The 18261-nt window shown below is 51.0% G+C and overlaps 1 long non-coding RNA gene across 1 annotated transcript in view; it reads right to left on the bottom strand.

The window, feature by feature from the left end:
- The window catches only part of LOC130362925 (uncharacterized), a 36327-nt gene extending 18376 nt beyond the window's left edge, over nucleotides 1-17951 (bottom strand). Inside the window, exons 1-2 of the long non-coding RNA XR_008891633.1 lie at nucleotides 17873-17951; nucleotides 17289-17418 (exon numbers count right to left, since the gene is read on the bottom strand). This is a non-coding gene — a long non-coding RNA (uncharacterized LOC130362925). The remainder of the gene's footprint in view (nucleotides 1-17288; nucleotides 17419-17872) is intronic.
- Between the last annotated feature and the right edge of the window lie 310 nt (nucleotides 17952-18261).

Genomic DNA, 18261 nt, shown 5'->3' with positions numbered 1-18261 from the left:
CCCTTCACTCCCTCGCCGGATCTTGTTGCCCTAGTGCCAGTGAAAGCGTTCCTTGTGTGTTCCTTGCCTGTGATTCCAGACCTTCTGCCGTTGCCCCTGACTACGATCCTTGCTGCCTGCCCCGACCTTCTGCTACGTCCGACCTTGCTTCTGTCTACTCCCTTGTACCGCGCCTATCTTCAGCAGCCAGAGAGGTTGAGCCGTTGCTAGGGGATACGACCTGGTCACTACCGCCGCAGCAAGACCATCCCGCTTTGCGGCGGGCTCTGGTGAAAACCAGTAGTGACTTAGAACCGATCCTCTAGCACGGTCCACGCCAATCCCTCTCTGGCACAGAGGATCCACTACCTGCCAGTCGGCATCGTGACAGTAGATCCGGCCATGGATCCCGCTGAAGTTCCTCTGCCAGTTGTCGCTGACCTCACCACGGTGGTCGCCCAGCAGTCACAACAGATTGCGCAACAAGGCCAACAGCTGTCTCAACTGACTGTTATGCTACAACAGTTACTACCACAGCTCCAGCAATCATCTCCTCCGCCAGCTCCTGTACCTCCTCCGCAGCGAGTGGCCGCTTCTGGAATACGACTATCCTTGCCGGATAAATTTGATGGGGACTCTAAGTTTTGCCGTGGCTTTCTTTCCCAATGTTCATTACACTTGGAGATGATGTCGGACCAGTTCCCCACTGAAAGGTCTAAGGTGGCTTTCGTAGTCAGCCTGCTGTCTGGAAAAGCCCTGGCTTGGGCCACACCGCTCTGGGACCGCAATGACCCCGTCACTGCCTCTGTACACTCCTTCTTCTCGGAAATTCGAAGTGTCTTTGAGGAACCTGCCCGAGCCTCTTCTGCTGAGACTGCCCTGTTGAACCTGGTCCAGGGTAATTCTTCCGTTGGCGAGTATGCCGTACAGTTCCGTACCCTTGCTTCAGAATTATCCTGGAATAATGAGGCACTCTGCGCGACCTTTAAAAAAGGCCTATCCAGCAACATTAAAGATGTTCTGGCCGCACGAGAAATCCCTGCTAACCTACATGAACTCATCCATCTTGCCACTCGCATTGACATGCGTTTTTCCGAACGGCGTCAGGAGCTCCGCCAGGATATGGACTCTGTTCGCACGAGGCGTTTCTTCTCCCCGGCTCCTCTCTCCTCTGGTCCCCTGCAATCTGTTCCTGTGCCTCCCGCCGTGGAGGCTATGCAGGTCGACCGGTCTCGCCTGACACCCCAAGAGAGGACACGACGCCGCATGGAGAATCTCTGCCTGTACTGTGCTAGTACCGAACACTTCCTGAAGGATTGTCCTATCCGTCCTCCCCGCCTGGAAAGACGTCCGCTGACTCCGCACAAAAGTGAGACAGTCCTTGATGTCTACTCTGCTTCTCCACGTCTTACTGTGCCTGTGCGGATGTCTGCCTCTGCCTTCTCCTTCTCTGCTGTGGCCTTCTTGGACTCTGGATCTGCAGGAAATTTCATCTTAGCCTCTCTCGTCAACAGGTTCAACATCCCGGTGACCAGTCTCGCCAGACCCCTCTACATCAATTGTGTAAACAATGAAAGATTGGACTGTACTATACGTTTCCGCACGGAGCCCCTTCTAATGTGCATCGGATCTCATCACGAGAGGATTGAACTGTTGGTCCTCCCCAATTGCACTTCTGAAATCCTTCTTGGACTTCCCTGGCTTCAACTCCATTCCCCAATCCTGGATTGGTCCACTGGGGAGATCAAGAGTTGGGGGCCCTCTTGTTCCAAGGACTGCTTAAAACCGGTTCCCAGTAAACCTTGCCGTGTCCCTGTGCTTCCTCATGTAACCGGTCTCCCTAAGGCCTATATGGACTTTGCGGACGTTTTTTGCAAAAAACAAGCTGAGACTCTACCTCCTCACAGGCCTTATGATTGTCCCATTGACCTCCTCCCGGGCACTACTCCACCCCGGGGCAGAATCTATCCTCTGTCCGTCCCAGAGACTCTTGCCATGTCTGAATACGTCCAAGAAAATTTAAAAAAGGGCTTTATCCGTAAATCCTCCTCTCCTGCCGGAGCCGGATTTTTCTTTGTGTCCAAAAAAGATGGCTCTCTACGTCCTTGCATTGACTACCGCGGTCTTAATAAAATCACGGTTAAGAACCGCTACCCCCTACCCCTCATCTCTGAACTCTTTGATCGTCTCCAAGGTGCCCATATTTTTACCAAACTGGACTTAAGAGGTGCTTATAATCTCATCCGCATCAGAGAGGGGGATGAATGGAAAACGGCATTTAACACCAGAGATGGACACTTTGAGTATCTGGTCATGCCCTTTGGTCTATGCAACGCCCCTGCCGTCTTCCAAGACTTTGTTAATGAAATTTTTCGTGATCTACTATACTCCTGTGTTGTTGTATATCTGGACGATATCCTGATTTTTTCTGCCAATCTTGAAGAACACCGCCAGCATGTCCGTATGGTTCTTCAGAGACTTCGTGATAATCAACTCTATGCCAAAATAGAGAAATGTCTGTTTGAATGCCAATCTCTTCCTTTTCTAGGATACTTGGTCTCTGGCCAGGGACTACAAATGGACCCAGATAAACTCTCTGCCGTCTTAGATTGGCCACGCCCCTCCGGACTCCGTGCCATCCAACGTTTTTTGGGGTTCGCCAATTATTACAGGCAATTTATTCCACATTTTTCTACCATTGTGGCTCCTATTGTGGCTTTAACAAAAAAAAATGCCGATCCCAAGTCTTGGCCTCCTCAAGCGGAAGACGCCTTTAAACGACTCAAGTCTGCCTTTTCTTCGGCTCCCGTGCTCTCCAGACCTGACCCATCTAAACCCTTCCTATTGGAGGTTGATGCCTCCTCAGTGGGAGCTGGAGCTGTCCTTCTACAAAAAAACTCTTCCGGGCATGCTGTTACTTGTGGTTTTTTTTCCAGGACCTTCTCTCCGGCGGAGAGGAACTACTCCATCGGGGATCGAGAGCTTCTAGCCATTAAATTAGCACTTGAGGAATGGAGGCATCTGCTGGAGGGATCAAGATTTCCAGTTATTATTTACACCGATCACAAGAACCTCTCCTACCTCCAGTCTGCCCAACGGCTGAATCCTCGTCAGGCCAGGTGGTCTCTGTTCTTTGCCCGATTTAATTTTGAAATTCACTTTCGGCCTGCTGATAAAAACATTAGGGCCGATGCTCTCTCTCGTTCCTCAGATGCCTCTGAAATTGAACTCTCTCCTCAACACATCATTCCTCCTGACTGCCTGATTTCCACTTCTCCAGCCTCCATCAGGCAAACTCCTCCAGGAAAGACCTTTGTTTCTCCACGCCAACGCCTTGGGATCCTCAAATGGGGTCACTCCTCCCATCTCGCAGGTCATGCGGGCATCAAGAAATCTGTGCAACTCATCTCTCGCTTCTATTGGTGGCCGACTCTAGAGACTGATGTGGTGGACTTTGTGCGAGCCTGCACTATCTGTGCCCGGGATAAGACTCCTCGCCAGAAGCCCGCTGGTTTTCTTCATCCTCTACCTGTCCCCGAACAACCTTGGTCTCTGATTGGTATGGATTTTATTACTGACTTACCCCCATCCCATGGCAACACTGTTATTTGGGTGGTCGTTGATCGATTCTCCAAAATGGCACATTTCATCCCTCTTCCTGGTCTTCCTTCAGCGCCTCAGTTGGCTAAACAATTTTTTGTACACATTTTTCGTCTTCACGGGTTGCCTACACAGATCGTCTCGGATAGAGGCGTCCAATTTGTGTCTAAATTCTGGAGGGCTCTCTGTAAACAACTCAAGATTAAATTAAATTTTTCTTCTGCATACCATCCTCAATCCAATGGACAAGTAGAGAGAATTAACCAGATCTTGGGTGACTATTTACGACATTTTGTTTCCTCCCGCCAGGATGACTGGGCAGATCTTCTACCTTGGGCCGAATTCTCGTATAATTTCAGAATCTCTGAATCTTCCTCCAAATCTCCGTTTTTCGTGGTGTACGGCCGTCACCCTCTTCCCCCCCTCCCTACCCCCTTGCCCTCTGGTCTGCCCGCTGTGGATGAAATTTCTCGTGATCTTTCCACCATATGGAAAGAGACCCAAAATTCTCTCTTACAGGCTTCTTCTCGCATGAAGAGATTCGCAGATAAGAAAAGAAGAGCTCCTCCCATTTTTTCCCCTGGAGACAAGGTATGGCTCTCCGCTAAATATGTCCGTTTCCGTGTCCCGAGCTATAAGTTGGGACCACGCTATCTTGGTCCTTTTAAAGTTTTGTGTCAAATTAATCCTGTCTCTTACAAACTTCTTCTTCCTCCTTCTCTTCGTATCCCTAATGCCTTTCACGTCTCTCTTCTTAAACCTCTCATCCTCAACCGTTTTTCTCCTAAATCTGTTCCTCCCACTCCTGTTTCCGGCTCCTCGGACATCTTCTCTGTCAAAGAGATTTTGGCCTCTAAAAAGGTCAGGGGAAGAACTTTTTTTTTAGTGGATTGGGAGGGTTGTGGTCCAGAAGAGAGGTCCTGGGAACCTGAGGACAATATCCTGGACAAAAGTCTGATCCTCAGGTTCTCAGGCCCCAAGAAGAGGGGGAGACCCAAGGGGGGGGGTACTGTTACGCCGAGCGCTCCGGGTCCCCGCTCCTCCCCGGAGCGCTCGCTACACTTCCCTCACTGCAGCGCCCCGGTCGGTTCCACGGACCCGGGGCGCTGCGTTACCACCTCCGGCCGGGATGCGATTCGCGATGCGGGTAGCGCCCGCTCGCGATGCGCACCCCGGCTCCCGTACCTTACTCGCTCCCCGTCAGTTCTGTCCCGGCGCGCGCGGCCCCGCTCCCTAGGGCGCGCGCGCGCCGGGTCTTTGCGATTTAAAGGGCCACTGCACCGCTGATTGGTGCAGTGGTTCCAATTAGTGTTTACACCTGTGCACTTCCCTATATCACCTCACTTCCCCTTCACTCCCTCGCCGGATCTTGTTGCCCTAGTGCCAGTGAAAGCGTTCCTTGTGTGTTCCTTGCCTGTGATTCCAGACCTTCTGCCGTTGCCCCTGACTACGATCCTTGCTGCCTGCCCCGACCTTCTGCTACGTCCGACCTTGCTTCTGTCTACTCCCTTGTACCGCGCCTATCTTCAGCAGCCAGAGAGGTTGAGCCGTTGCTAGGGGATACGACCTGGTCACTACCGCCGCAGCAAGACCATCCCGCTTTGCGGCGGGCTCTGGTGAAAACCAGTAGTGACTTAGAACCGATCCTCTAGCACGGTCCACGCCAATCCCTCTCTGGCACAGAGGATCCACTACCTGCCAGTCGGCATCGTGACAGAGGCTATGCAGGTCGACCGGTCTCGCCTGACACCTCAAGAGAGGACACGACGCCGCATGGAGAATCTCTGCCTGTACTGTGCCAGTACCGAACACTTCCTGAAGGATTGTCCTATCCGTCCTCCCCGCCTGGAAAGACGTACGCTGACTCCGCACAAAGGTGAGACAGTCCTTGATGTCTACTCTGCTTCTCCACGTCTTACTGTGCCTGTGCGGATATCTGCCTCTGCCTTCTCCTTCTCTACTATGGCCTTCTTGGATTCCGGATCTGCAGGAAATTTTATTTTGGCCTCTCTCGTCAACAGGTTCAACATCCCAGTGACCAGTCTCGCCAGACCCCTCTACATCAATTGTGTAAACAATGAAAGATTGGACTGTACCATACGTTTCCGCACGGAGCCCCTTCTAATGTGCATCGGACCTCATCACGAGAAGATTGAATTTTTGGTCCTCCCCAATTGCACTTCTGAAATCCTCCTTGGACTACCCTGGCTTCAACTCCATTCCCCAACCCTGGATTGGTCCACTGGGGAGATCAAGAGTTGGGGGCCCTCTTGTTTCAAGGACTGCCTAAAACCGGTTCCCAGTACCCCTTGCCGTGACTCTGTGGTTCCCCCTGTAACCGGTCTCCCTAAGGCCTATATGGACTTTGCGGATGTTTTTTGCAAAAAACAAGCTGAGACTCTACCTCCTCACAGGCCTTATGATTGTCCTATTGACCTCCTCCCGGGCACTACTCCACCCCGGGGCAGAATCTATCCTCTGTCCGCCCCAGAGACTCTTGCTATGTCGGAGTACATCCAGGAAAATTTAAAAAAAGGCTTTATCCGTAAATCCTCCTCTCCTGCCGGAGCCGGATTTTTCTTTGTGTCCAAAAAAGATGGCTCTCTACGTCCTTGCATTGACTACCGCGGTCTTAATAAAATCACGGTAAAGAACCGCTACCCCCTACCCCTCATCTCTGAACTCTTTGATCGCCTCCAAGGTGCCCACATCTTTACCAAACTGGACTTAAGAGGTGCTTATAATCTCATCCGCATCAGAGAGGGGGATGAATGGAAAACGGCATTTAACACTAGAGATGGACACTTTGAGTATCTGGTCATGCCCTTTGGCCTGTGCAACGCCCCTGCCGTCTTCCAAGACTTTGTTAATGAAATTTTTCGTGATCTCTTATACTCCTGTGTTGTTGTATATCTGGACGATATCCTGATTTTTTCTGCCAATCTAGAAGAACACCGCCAGCATGTCCGTATGGTTCTTCAGAGACTTCGTGACAATCAACTTTATGCCAAGATAGAGAAATGTCTGTTTGAATGCCAATCTCTTCCTTTCCTAGGATACTTGGTCTCTGGCCAGGGACTACAAATGGATCCAGACAAACTCTCTGCCGTCTTAGATTGGCCACGCCCCTCCGGACTCCGTGCTATCCAACGTTTTTTGGGGTTCGCCAATTATTACAGGCAATTTATTCCACATTTTTCTACCGTTGTGGCCCCTATCGTGGCTTTAACCAAAAAAAATGCCAATCCCAAGTCTTGGCCTCCTCAAGCGGAAGACGCCTTTAAACGGCTCAAGTCTGCCTTTTCTTCGGCTCCCGTGCTCTCCAGACCTGACCCATCTAAACCCTTCCTATTGGAGGTTGATGCCTCCTCTGTAGGAGCTGGAGCGGTCCTTCTACAAAAAAATTCTTCCGGGCATGCTGTTACTTGTGTTTTTTTTTCTAGGACCTTCTCTCCGGCGGAGAGGAACTACTCCATCGGGGATCGAGAGCTTCTAGCCATTAAATTAGCACTTGAGGAATGGAGGCATCTGCTGGAGGGATCAAGATTTCCAGTTATTATTTACACCGATCACAAGAACCTCTCCTATCTCCAGTCTGCCCAACGGCTGAATCCTCGCCAGGCCAGGTGGTCTCTGTTCTTTGCCCGATTTAATTTTGAAATTCACTTTCGGCCTGCCGATAAGAACATTAGGGCCGATGCTCTCTCTCGTTCCTCGGATGCCTCGGAAGTTGAACTCTCTCCGCAACACATCATTCCTCCTGACTGCCTGATTTCCACTTCTCCAGCCTCCATCAGGCAAACTCCTCCAGGAAAGACCTTCGTCTCTCCACGCCAACGCCTCGGAATCCTCAAATGGGGTCACTCCTCCCATCTCGCAGGTCATGCAGGCATCAAGAAATCTGTGCAACTCATCTCTCGCTTCTATTGGTGGCCGACTCTGGAGACGGATGTCGTGGACTTTGTGCGAGCCTGCACTGTCTGTGCCCGGGATAAGACTCCTCGCCAGAAGCCCGCTGGTTTTCTTCATCCTCTGCCTGTCCCCGAACAGCCTTGGTCTCTGATTGGTATGGATTTTATTACAGACCTACCCCCATCCCATGGCAACACTGTTGTTTGGGTGGTCGTTGATCGATTCTCCAAGATGGCACATTTCATCCCTCTTCCTGGTCTTCCTTCAGCGCCTCAGTTGGCTAAACAATTTTTTGTACACATTTTTCGTCTTCACGGGTTGCCCACACAGATAGTCTCGGATAGAGGCGTCCAATTCGTGTCAAAATTCTGGAGGGCTCTCTGTAAACAACTCAAGATTAAATTAAACTTTTCTTCTGCATATCATCCTCAATCCAATGGACAAGTAGAAAGAATTAACCAGGTCTTGGGTGATTATTTACGACATTTTGTTTCCTCCCGCCAGGATGATTGGGCAGATCTTCTACCATGGGCCGAATTCTCGTATAACTTTAGAGTCTCTGAATCTTCCTCCAAATCCCCATTTTTCGTGGTGTACGGCCGTCACCCTCTTCCCCCCCTCCCTACTCCCTTGCCCTCTGGTTTGCCTGCTGTAGATGAAGTGACTCGTGATCTTTCCACCATATGGAAAGAGACCCAAGATTCTCTTTTACAGGCTTCATCTCGCATGAAAAAGTTTGCCGATAAGAAAAGAAGAGCTCCCCCCATTTTTGCTCCCGGAGACAAGGTATGGCTCTCCGCTAAATATGTCCGCTTTCGTGTCCCCAGTTACAAACTGGGTCCACGCTATCTTGGTCCTTTCAAAGTCTTGTGCCAAATTAATCCTGTCTCTTACAAACTTCTTCTTCCTCCTTCTCTCCGTATTCCTAATGCCTTTCATGTCTCTCTTCTTAAACCACTCATCATCAACCGTTTCTCTCCCAAATTAGTTTCTCCCACTCCTGTCTCCGGTTCTTCTGACGTCTTCTCAGTGAAAGAGATACTGGCCTCCAAGACGGTCAGAGGAAAAAGGTTCTTTTTGGTGGATTGGGAGGGCTGTGGACCTGAAGAGAGATCCTGGGAACCTGAGGACAACATCCTAGACAAAAGTCTGCTCCTCAGGTTCTCAGGCTCTAAGAAGAGGGGGAGACCCAAGGGGGGGGGTACTGTTACGCCGAGCGCTCCGGGTCCCCGTTCCTCCCCGGAGCGCTCGCTTCTCTCTCGCTACCGCAGCGCTCCGGGCAGCTCCACTGACCCGGTGCGCTGCGATACCGTCTCCAGCCGGGATGCGATTCGCGATGCGGGTAGCGCCCGCTCGCGATGCGCATCCCGGCTCCCGTACCTGACTCGCTCTCCGTCTGTCCTGTCCCGGCGCGCGCGGCCCCGCTCCCTAGGGCGCGCGCCGGGTCTCTGCGATTTAAAGGGCCACTGCGCCGCTGATTGGCGCAGTGGTTCCAATTAGTGTGTTCACCTGTGCACTCCCTATTTATACCTCACTTCCCCTTCACTCCCTCGCCGGATCTTGTTGCCATTGTGCCAGTGAAAGCGTTTCCTTGTGTGTTCCTAGCCTGTGTTCCAGACCTCCTGCCGTTGCCCCCGACTACGATCCTTGCTGCCTGCCCCGACCTTCTGCTACGTCCGACCTTGCTTCTGTCTACTCCCTTGTACCGCGCCTATCTTCAGCAGTCAGAGAGGTTGAGCCGTTGCTAGTGGATACGACCTGGTCACTACCGCCGCAGCAAGACCATCCCGCTTTGCGGCGGGCTCTGGTGAAAACCAGTAGTGACTTAGAACCGATCCACTAGCACGGTCCACGCCAATCCCTCTCTGGCACAGAGGATCCACTACCTGCCAGCCGGCATCGTGACAATATGACAAACATTATCATGTGACTAACGTCAAAGGTCCTTTACACTGAGGACAAGCAGGGCTCTGTACACTGAGGACAAGCAGGGCTCTGTACACTGAGGACAAGCAGGGCTCTGTACACTGAGGACAAGCAGGGCTCTGTAACTGAGGACAAGCAGGGCTCTGTACACTGAGGACAAGCAGGGCTCTGTACACTGAGGACAAGCAGGGCTCTGTACACTGAGGACAAGCAGGGCTCTGTACACTGAGGACAAGCAGGGCTCTGTACACTGAGGACAAGCGGGGCTCTGTACACTGAGGACAAGCAGTTCTCTGTGCAGTGAGGACAAGCAGGGCTCTGTGCAGTGAGGAAAAGCAGGGCTCTGTACACTGAGGACAAGCAGGGCTCTGTACACTGAGGACAAGCAGGGCTCTGTACACTGAGGACAAGCAGGGCTCTGTACACTGAGGACAAGCGGGGCTCTGTACACTGAGGACAAGCAGTTCTCTGTGCAGTGAGGACAAGCAGGGCTCTGTGCAGTGACGACAAGCAGGGCTCTGTGCAGTGACGACAAGCAGGGCTCTGTGCAGTGAGGACAAGCAGGGCTCTGTACACTGAGGACAAGCAGGGCTCTGTACACTGAGGACAAGCAGGGCTCTGTACACTGAGGACAAGCAGAGCTCTGTACACTGAGGACAAGCAGGGCTCTGTACACTGAGGACAAGCAGGACTCTGTGCAGTGAGGACAAGCAGTGCTCTGTACACCGAGGACAAGCAAGGCTCTGTGCACCGAGGACAAGCAGGGCTCTGTGCACTTGTGGTAACCCTTGGGGGGTGTATGGTAGTGGTGGTATGATATCGGTATATGAGGGGTTAAGGTTAACCCTATAGTTCGTGATGCCAGGCTGAGGGTTGTTATGCTGAGGCTATGCTCCGGCCTAGCGCCGCCCTTCCCAGTAACGATAGTTGCATGAAATGACTGAAGGTCCACAAGGAGATTGAACTTGCACTTGAACAACTTTACTTAAGTGCTTGCGATACATCCAAGGCACAGTAACAGTCTCGTGCAAACAGTCCTTATGTTGCTTAGTGACTGACAGTTGTTGCGGACCTTGAGCTATTTATACAGTCTCTGAATTTAGGGTAGATATTTGCAGATCCGTCCGGATTTAGGGGTATTATTAGGTCCGGTGATGCTGCAGAGTGTCTGGGGATTGATACACTCTAAATTTTGATTGATCCGGCCGTTGCCGCAAGGCTCGGGCCTAACTCACTGCGTTAGCTGCGGTACAGGTCCTTCTCGTTTGACAGCCCAGGAACAAGAGAGAGAAAACATGGCCGCCGCTCCCTTATATGGGCAGGAGGCGGGGTGAATCCGATTGGTCCGAACATCTGTCTTTCACCACTACACAGAGTAATGGGATTGCATACGTCACCGGGCCTCCAAAGGTCCTTAAGCAGAATACCATAGAGTTTACCTAGTCACGTGACCCGCAGGTCCTGCAACGCTATGGAACTGGTAATTAACCATTTATTTACATATATTACTATATTTACATCACCCTTACATAAATTACTAGGCTATTAGTTGGAATAGAGGCAAGAAGGGGTAGGCTAAACAACAGGGATCCCTATGTCCTAGGGACTCTGGCTATGGGGATCCACACATACATAGGTACCGTATAAGATGCGGTACCGGGACAACACACACTGAGGACAAGCAGGGCTCTGTACACTGAGGACAAGCAGGGCTCTGTTCACCGAGGACAAGCAGGGCTCTGTACACTGAGGACAAGCAGTTCTCTGTGCAGTGAGGACAAGCAGGGCTCTGTGCAGTGAGGACAAGCAGGGATCTGTACACTGAGGACAAGCAGGGCTCTGTACACTGAGGACAAGCAGGGCTCTGTACATTGAGGACAAGCAGGGCTCTGTACACTGAGGAAAAGCAGGGCTCTGTACACTGAGGACAAGCAGTTCTCTGTGCAGTGAGGACAAGCAGGGCTCTGTGCAGCGAAGACAAGTAGTGCTCTGTTCACCGAGGACAAGCAGGGCTCTGTGCACCGAGGACAAGCAGGGCTTTTTACACCTAGGACAAGCAGGGCTCTGTACACCGAGGACAAGCAGGGGTCTGTGCACTGAGGACAAGCAGGGCTATGTACACTGAGGACAAGCAGGGCTCTGTACACTGAAGACAAGCAGGGCTCTGTACACTGAGGACAAACAGGGCTCTGGCGAGTGAGGACAAGCAGTGCTCTGTACACCGAGGACAAGCAGGGCTCTGTGCACCGAGGACAAGCAGGGTTCTTTACACCGAGGACAAGCAGGGCTCTGTGCACCGAGGACAAGCAGGGCTCTGTACACTGAGGACAAGCAGGGCTCTGTACACCGAGGACAAGCAGGGCTCTGTACACCGAGGACAAGCAGGGCTCTGTACACCGAGGACAAGCAGGGCTCTGTACACTGAGGACAAGCAGGGCTCTGTACACTGAGGACAAGCAAGGCTCTGTACACTGAGGACAAGCAGGGCTCTGTACACTGAGGACAAGCAGGACTCTGTACACCGAAGACAAGCAGGGCTCTGTACACTGAGGACAAGCAGGGCTCTGTACACTGAGGACAAGCAGGGCTCTGTGCACTGAGGACAAGCAGGGCTCTGTACATCGAGGACAAGCAGGGCTCTGTGCACTGAGAACAAGCATGGCTCTGTGCAGTGAGGCTCTGTGACCACACATCAGGATGATTGACATGCCAGGAACCTGCACAGAGCCCTGCTAGTCCTGCCCTCACTCCCTGTATTTGGACACCTCACACACAGGCAATAGCTTCAGGGAAAGCACTTTTTCACCCAAAAATATACCCATTTTTTAACTAATGTACATTTCAAATATACATTTAATTGTAATATCTACATTATATAAAAAGTTTATGTTGACGACAGGTACACTTTAATAGAACACTCAATGTTATGCCCGGAAACTGCATGCATGCAGAATTCAGCAAAAATTCGGCAGAAATTAAGCCCCATTGACTTCAATGGGATTCTGCAGCCGAAGTCCGGAAAAATATAAGATCAGACATATTTTTCCAGACCACGGAAATTGGGATTTACAATCAATCATTCCGCAGGAGACATTCTGGTTGTTTGAATGACAATGCGGAATCCCATTAAAGCTAATGGGCAATAAATTTAGGCGGAATTCTGCAGGAAAATTCACACTGAATTTCGTGCGGATTTTCTGCCGTGTGAACCCAGCCTAAGTCAGTGTTTCCCAACCAAAGTGCCTCCAGCTGTTGCAAAACTACAACTCTCATCATGTTCACATGCTCATTTTGAGCCTCAAAGAATGGCCATTTTTACAAAAAAACAGATGTCTGAAAATGTTCAACATTTTTGATCCTGTTTTTGACATGTTTTGGCCATAATACTGTTCAGACCTGTGCAGAGGAAAAGATGACCGGCTGCCCAGAGCAGCCAATCAGATCGCTTCTTTCATTTTTAAAAAGGCCTCTGTAAAATGAAAGAAGGGATCTGCTTGGTTGCTATGGGCAACTGATCATCTTTTCCTTCCCACTTGGTTGCTATGGGCAATTGGTCATCTTTTCCTCTGCGCAGGTTTTGATAAATCTCCCCGCGGGGGAGATTTATCAAAACCTGTGCAGAGGAAAAGATGACTAGTTGCACATAGCAACCAATCAGATCACTCCTTTCATTTTGCAGGGACCTTTTTAAGCTTAAGGTTAGTTTCACACAAGCGTTTCAAATTCGCAAATTTTTGTGTCTTATTAACCCCTTAACGACGCAGGACGTATATTTACGTCCTGCGCCGGCTCCCGCGATATGAAGCGGGATCGCGCCGCGATCCCGCATCATATCGCGTGGGTCCCGGCGCTAATCAACGGCCGGGACCCGCGGCTAATACCACACATCGCCGATCGCGGCGATGTGCGGTATTAACCCTTTAGAAGCGGCGGTCAAAGCTGATCGGACACCGGGAGGGCTCTTACCTGCCTCCTCGGTGTCCGATCGACGAATGACTGCTCCGTGCCTGAGATCCAGGCAGGAGTAGTCAAGCGCCGATAATGCTGATCACAGGCGTGTTAATACACGCCTGTGATCAGGATGAGAGATCAGTGTGTGCAGTGTTATAGGTCCCTATGGGACCTATAACACTGCAAAAAAAAAGTTAAAAAAAAGTGTTAATAAAGGTCATTTAACCCCTTCCCTAATAAAAGTTTGAATCACCCCCTGTCACGATCCCGGCTGGTAGGAGGTGGATCCTCTGTGCCAGAGAGGGATTGGCGAGGACCGTGCTAGTGGACCGGTTCTAAGTCACTACAGGTTTTCACCAGAGCCCGCCGCAAAGCGGGATGGTCTTGCTGCGGCGGTAGTGACCAGGTCGTATCCACTAGCAACGGCTCAACCTCTCTGACTGCTGAAGATAGGCGCGGTACAAGGGAGTAGACAAAGGCAAGGTCGGACGTAGCAGAAGGTCGGGGCAGGCAGCAAGGATCGTAGTCAGGGGCAACGGCAGGAGGTCTGGAACACGGGCTAGGAACAAACAAGGGAACGCTTTCACTAGGCACAAGGGCAACAAGATCCGGCGAGGGAGTGCAGGGGAAGTGAGGTATATATAAGGAGTGCACAGGTGAACACACTAATTAGAACCACTGCGCCAATCAGCGGCGCAGTGGCCCTTTAAATCGCAGAGACCCGGCGCGCGCGCGCCCTAGGGAGCGGGGCCGCGCGCGCCGGGACAGGACCGACGGAGAGCGAGTCAGGTACGGGGACCGGGGTGCGCATCGCGAGCGGGCGCCACCCGCATCGCGAATCGCATCCCGGCTGGAGGCGGTACCGCAGCGCACCCGGTCAGTGGATCTGACCGGGGCGCTGCAGCAACGAGGATGAGGCGAGCGCTCCGGGGAGGAACGGGGACCCGGAGCGCTCGGCGTAACAGTACCCCCCCCCCTTGGGTCTCCCCCTCTTCTTGGGGCCAAAGAACCTGAGGAAAAAAAACTCAATTTTTTTGTGATGAGGTCCGATGCACATTAGGAGGGGTTCCGTGCGGTAACGCACGGCACAGTCCAATCTTTCATTGTCAACACAATTGATGTAGAGGGGTCCGGCGAGACTGGTCACAGGGACGTTGAACCTGTTGATAAGAGAGGCCAAAAAAAAATTTCCTGCAGATCCGGAATCCAAGAAGGCCATAGTAGAGAAGGAGAAGGTAGAGGAAGATATCCGCACAGGCACAGTAAGGCGTGGAGAAGCAGAGTTGACATCAAGAACTGTGTCACCTTTGTGCGGAGTCAGCGTACGTCTTTCCAGGCGGGGAGGACGGATAGGACAATCCTTCAGGAAGTGTTCGGTACCGGCATAGTACAGGCAAAGATTCTCCATGCGGCGTCGTGTCCTCTCTTGAGGTGTCAAGCGAGACCGGTCAACTTGCATAGCCTCCACGGCGGGAGGCACAGGAACGGTTTGCAGAGGACCAGAGGAGAGAGGAGCCGGGGAGAAAAAACGCCTCGTGCGAACAAAGTCCATATCCAGGCGGAGCTCCAGACGCCATCCGGAAAAACGCATGTCAATGCGAGTGGCTAGATGAATGAGTTCATGCAGGTTAGCAGGAGTCTCTCGTGCGGCCAGAACATCTTTAATGTTGCTGGATAGGCCTTTTTTAAAGGTCGCGCAGAGAGCCTCACTATTCCAGGACAACTCGGAAGCAAGAGCACGGAACTGAATGGCGTACTCGCCAACGGAAGAAACACCCTGGGCCAGGTTCAGCAGGGCAGTCTCGGCAGAAGAAGCTCGGGCAGGCTCCTCGAAGACACCACGGACCTCAGCGAAGAAGGACTGGACTGTGGCTGTGGCAGGATCATTGCGGTCCCAGAGTGGTGTGGCCCCAGACAAGGCCTTTCCAGAAAGGAGACCACGGCAGAGTCTAGAGTCCTCATCAAATTTGTCCGGCAGGGACAAGCAGGGGTTAGGAGCGGCCGGTTGCTGCGGAGGAGTTGCAGGAGCCGGCGGAGGAGATGGTTGTTGCAGTTGCAGCTGCTGTAACTGTGACTTCAGTTGCTGTGTCACGGTGGACAAGTATGCCAGCTGGTGATTTTGTTGGGTGATCATCGTGGAAATGTCGGCAAGACTTGACAGCGGCACCTCAGCGGAATCCATGGCCGGACGCTGCGGAGGAGTTGCAGGAGACGGCGGAGGAGATGGTTGTTGCAGTTGCAGCTGCTGTGTCAGTGGCAGCAGCTGCTGTAACTGTGACTTCAGTTGCTGTTTCACGGAGGACAAGTATGCCAGCTGGTGATTTTGTTGGGTGATCATCGTGAAAATGTCGGCAAGACTTGACAGCGGCACCTCAGCGGAATCCATGGCCGGATCTACTGTCACGATCCCGGCTGGTAGGAGGTGGATCCTCTGTGCCAGAGAGGGATTGGCGAGGACCGTGCTAGTGGACCGGTTCTAAGTCACTACAGGTTTTCACCAGAGCCCGCCGCAAAGCGGGATGGTCTTGCTGCGGCGGTAGTGACCAGGTCGTATCCACTAGCAACGGCTCAACCTCTCTGACTGCTGAAGATAGGCGCGGTACAAGGGAGTAGACAAAGGCAAGGTCGGACGTAGCAGAAGGTCGGGGCAGGCAGCAAGGATCGTAGTCAGGGGCAACGGCAGGAGGTCTGGAACACGGGCTAGGAACAAACAAGGGAACGCTTTCACTAGGCACAAGGGCAACAAGATCCGGCGAGGGAGTGCAGGGGAAGTGAGGTATATATAAGGAGTGCACAGGTGAACACACTAATTAGAACCACTGCGCCAATCAGCGGCGCAGTGGCCCTTTAAATCGCAGAGACCCGGCGCGCGCGCGCCCTAGGGAGCGGGGCCGCGCGCGCCGGGACAGGACCGACGGAGAGCGAGTCAGGTACGGGGACCGGGGTGCGCATCGCGAGCGGGCGCCACCCGCATCGCGAATCGCATCCCGGCTGGAGGCGGTACCGCAGCGCACCCGGTCAGTGGATCTGACCGGGGCGCTGCAGCAACGAGGATGAGGCGAGCGCTCCGGGGAGGAACGGGGACCCGGAGCGCTCGGCGTAACACCCCCCTTTTCCCATAAAAAAAAAACTGTAAAAAAAACAAAAAAAAAAAACATATGTGGTATCGCCGCGTGCGTAAATGTCCGAACTATAAAAATATATCATTAATTAAGCCGTACGGTCAATGGCGTACGCGCAAAAAAATTCCAAAGTCCAAAAAAGCGTATTTTGGTAACTTTTTATAACATTAAAAAATGAATAAAAAGTGATCAAAAAGTCCGATCAAAACAAAAATCATACCGATAAAAACTTCAGATCACGGCGCAAAAAATGAGTCCTCATACCGCCCTGTACGTGGAAAAATAAAGTTATAGGGGTCAGAAGATGACATTTTTAAACGTATAAATTTTCCTGCACGTAGTTATGATTTTTTCCAGAAGTGCGACAAAATCAAACCTATATAAGTAGGGTATCATTTTAACCGTATGGACCTACAGAATAATGATAAGGTGTAATTTTTACCGAAATATGCACTGCGTAGAAACGGAAGCCCCCAAAATTTACAAAATGGATTTTTTTTTTCGATTTTGTCGCACAATGATTTTTTTTTCCGTTTCGCCGTGCATTTTTGGGTAAAATGACTAATGTCACTGCAAAGTAGAATTGGCGACGCAAAAAATAAGCCATAATATGGATTTTTAGGTGGAAAACTGAAAGGGTTATGATTTTTAAAAGGTAAGGAGGAAAAAACGAAAGTGCAAAAACGGAAAAACCCTGAGTCCTTAAGGGGTTAATGATGCCAAAATGTATATTTAATAAGCTTGTGTGAAACCTGTATGCTTCCTTCACATATGTGCACTAGAGATGAGCGAACTTACAGTAAATTCGACTCGTCACGAACTTCTCGGCTCGGCAGTTGATGACTTATCTTGCGTAAATTAGTTCAGCCTTCAGGTGCTCCGGTGGGCTGGAAAAGGTGGATACAGTTCTAGGAAAGAGTCTCCGGCGCTGTAGAAAAAGCATCGGAGAAAAACAGATTCCATTCATTGGAATGGGACAGTTTACATTCATCTGATGTCTCGGGTTCACTGAGATGGATGCTGGACACATGTAAACCTAGCCTTAGTCCCATACCATATTTTGACTTCTTTTTTAAAATGTGAATGGCTGAAAAGAATGGACCAGCAGCAAAAAAAAAAATTGAAAAAAATTTAAAATGTGCGACAACATATGCCCTTATGCAAAAAAGGCTAAAAATATGGACCAGGGGAGGGATTTGGTGGTTGTTTGGATTTACTCCAATTATGTTTGTGTATTGAAAAGATGCACCATTATTTCTCCTTGACATTGTCATTTACTCGAGGCTAATTTTTTTTGTGTATGCTCATTTTTTGTCACTTTGTATCTTATTATTTGTATTGCTTAAAGGGATTATCCACCATAAAGTGATTTTAGCACCTACCTGCCAAATAGTAATGGACATGCTTAGGAAGGATCTGCGCTTGTCTTTGAGTTAAATGGTGATGTGGTGAGATAACCATAAAGCTGTGTTTTTTTTTTGTGAACCTCACTATTTCCTGTTGAAGTTTTCTTTTTTTACTACAAATCCCAGAATTCCACTTTCCTACCTCCTGCACATCAGCAACCCCACCTATGAACAACAAACAAGCTAGATTCAATGAAAAAGGTCAGTGTTTTCTAATTAGGGTGCCACCAGCTGTTGCTAATTCCCTGTGTTTGCTAAACCCATTGATGCACACAGGCTCCCTGTCATCACCTGACTAGTCATCACCGCACTGTATCCTGGGAATACCTGAGACAGGAGTCATTTCGTATGCTGTTAAAAATGAA

This window comes from Hyla sarda, chromosome 3 (genome assembly GCF_029499605.1).
Source record: "Hyla sarda isolate aHylSar1 chromosome 3, aHylSar1.hap1, whole genome shotgun sequence".
NCBI lineage: Eukaryota > Metazoa > Chordata > Amphibia > Anura > Hylidae > Hyla > Hyla sarda.
This window is presented reverse-complemented; position numbering and strand designations above follow the sequence as displayed.